This window comes from Leopardus geoffroyi, chromosome D2 (assembly GCF_018350155.1).
Source record: "Leopardus geoffroyi isolate Oge1 chromosome D2, O.geoffroyi_Oge1_pat1.0, whole genome shotgun sequence".
In the NCBI taxonomy this organism is placed as follows: Eukaryota; Metazoa; Chordata; class Mammalia; order Carnivora; family Felidae; genus Leopardus; species Leopardus geoffroyi.
This window is the reverse complement of record NC_059334.1, coordinates 59,026,740-59,029,791: the sequence shown is the minus strand read 5'-3', so window position 1 is coordinate 59,029,791 and position 3,052 is coordinate 59,026,740.

Genomic DNA, 3,052 nt, shown 5'->3' with positions numbered 1-3,052 from the left:
ACATTGTTCTTCTTGTACAAGATTGACTATTCTGGGTCTCTTGTATTTACAAATAAATTTTAGGATCAGCTTGTCAATTTCTGCAAAAAACACAGTTGGGATTCTGAAAGGGATTGCATTGAATTTGGAGACCAATTGGAGAGTATTGCTATCTTAATATTGTCTTCCAATATATAAATGTGGGATTTCTTTTATTTATGCTAGGTCTGTTTAAATTTCTTTCAACAATGCTTTGTAGTTTTTAATGTGAAGTCTAGCACTTCTTTGGTTAAATTTATTCCTAAGCATTTTCTTTTTTAATGCTATTATAGATGAAATTGTTTTATTTATTTATTTATTTAGGGCCAGAGACAGCACAAGTCGGGGAGGGGCAGAGAAAGAGGGAGAGAGAGAATCCCAAGCAGGCTCCACACTGTTAGCGTGGAGCCCAGTGCAGGGTTCGAACTGACAAACCAGGAGATCGTGACCTGAACTGAAACCAAGAGTCAGACACTTAACCAACTGAGCCACCCAGGCACTCTGAAATTGTTTTCTTAACTGCATTTTAAGACTGTTAATTAACAATGTATACTGTAGTATTGCTATGCTAGTGTATAGCAATACAATTGATTTTGTATATTGATATTGTACCCTATGACCTTGCTAAACTCATTTAACTTTTTGTGTTTGTATTCCTTAGAATTTTCTATATACAAGATCATGTTGCCTAAAAATAGAAAGTGTTTTACCTCTTCTTGTCCAATCTGGATGCTTTTTATTTCTTTTTCTTGCCTAAAGCCCTCACTAGAACCTTTAGTATAGTGTTGAGTAGGAATGGTGAAAGTGGACACCTTGTCTTTTTTCTGATTTTAAGTATTAAGTATGATGTTAGCTGTGTGTTTATTTTGTGTGTAGATACTCTATCAGATTAAGGAAGTTCCCTCTATCCCAAGTTTGTTGAGTGTTTTTATTATGAGAGGATATGGGATTTTGTCAAATATTTTTTCTGTGTTGAGAAGACTGTGTGATTTTTGTAGTTTATTCTATTAATATGGTGTTTGACTTCTGGATGTTAAACCAGCATTGCATTCCTGGTATAAATCCTACTTGGTCATAGTGTGCAACTGCTTTTATGTTGCTAGATTCAGTTTACAGGACAAAGTGAAGAGTGGATCTGGAGGGGCAAACAAAAGATATCCAACACAGTTACCAAAGACAGTAATATAGTCAGGACCGCCAATCCAGTGCTCTTTTTCCACTAGCAAACTAATCCATGAGCATATAATTTGATGAGTACAGTGAGAAATATATAAAATATAAAGATGTGGTCTCTTAGCCTCAAAATACTCATAGAATTGTTCAGAAGAAACTTATACCTACAGGAATAATCAGTAAATATTTAAAAACAGGACTAAAGTGGTGAAAAATAAAATCAAGGTAGGAATTACCTTATGCTTCTTTTATATTCACATAGTGGAAGGCTAAAGTATTAGCTTTAAAACTCAATGCCTGGCTTCCTGGGAGGGCTTTTAAACTATCAAAGACTGACACTAGAAAGCTAGGCTATAAGAAAAGAACGAACACTTTACAGGTACTCACTACGTATTTGGTGCTTTAATATATTACTTAACCAGGATCCATGGTCATTATTCTTGACTTACAAACGAGGTAATTAAAGTTCAAGAAATTAACTTTCTCATGCTTAAACTGGGAACTAGGATATCCCAGGTATGTCTGGTTTGCCTAGGAGTATTGCTCTCTGTACTACAACCATATACCAGAAGCATTTTAAGTAGAAGACCTGACAGTTAGTAGGCTAGCATTCAAGTCTCATAAACATTAATTTGTTATTAAAGTTTGAGCAACTCACACTGTCTCTCACATCCCTAGTTAATCTGTATTAAAAAGAAAATAGAGGTGATAACATGGCCTGCTATTGTCTCTGGAAGATCATACAGAGAAGTCCACGCATGGGGGAGGGTGGGTCCAAAACACTAAATATGATTATATGTACATGTATATGTGATACTTACATATCTGTATCTATATTCAAAGCCAAGAATGAAAACTATTTTTTGAAATAATTATTGTCTTTGCTAGTCATCTGAACAAGCAAGAAAAGAAAAACAGGTTATTGTTGATTTTTAAATAGTGTGCCTCTCATTTTTCATAAATTATTCAGCAAATATTCTACATTGAAATTATACCTGAAGAAGTGCCTTTAAATAAAGGCAAAGCTCTTGCTACACACATTCACTAGTACCCAAATCTATGCACACTTTTCATAGAGGTTATGCTAACTAGCTTTCTGACAAAGGGCAAGCTCTTTATATTATGCTTCAGTTACTCTCCTAAAGTAGAAATAACAGCTCTATTACTAGTTTGTTATTGATATAAAATGAGCTTATTTATTTTTTTTAATGTTTATTTAGTTTTGAGAGAGGCAGAGTGGGGGAGGAGCAGAGAGAGAGGGAGACACACAATCCGAAGCAAGGCTCTAGGCTCTGAGCTGTCAGCACAAAGCCCGACATGGGACTTGAACTCACGAACTGTGAGATCATGACCTGAGCCGAAGTCGGATGCTCAACCAGCTGAGCCACACAGGCGCCCCTAAAATGAGATTATTTATGAAAGTGACAGATAAAGCTAGTGATGAACTTCACCATTTGGGGCCTGCTTACAGGAGAAGCATCTTTCATCACTAGAATCCATTCTCCCTATCTGTGGCCTCAGTTGAAAGACATAGCTATTTTGCTAACTTCTGTAACCTCCCAATTTTTACCATAGGTCTTTGTAAATTGTTAGATGAACCTTACGGTTAAGTCCTTTCTCTATCTGGGAGCAGAGGCACCCAGTAAACATTAGAGATCACTTTTGCCTTTAGAAGTCTGGAAACTTTCGTATCCTACTTCCCATGTCTGGAGATTTTCATGCTGTACCATTTTATCCTGTGTCTTTAGTGTCTTGCCCATCTAATGAGTACATCATAAGGAAAAAAAAAATGAAAGAAAAAATATTCCCTTTTATATTTGACTACAGACTGTATTTAGGATAAGAATAAAAGACTCTACCA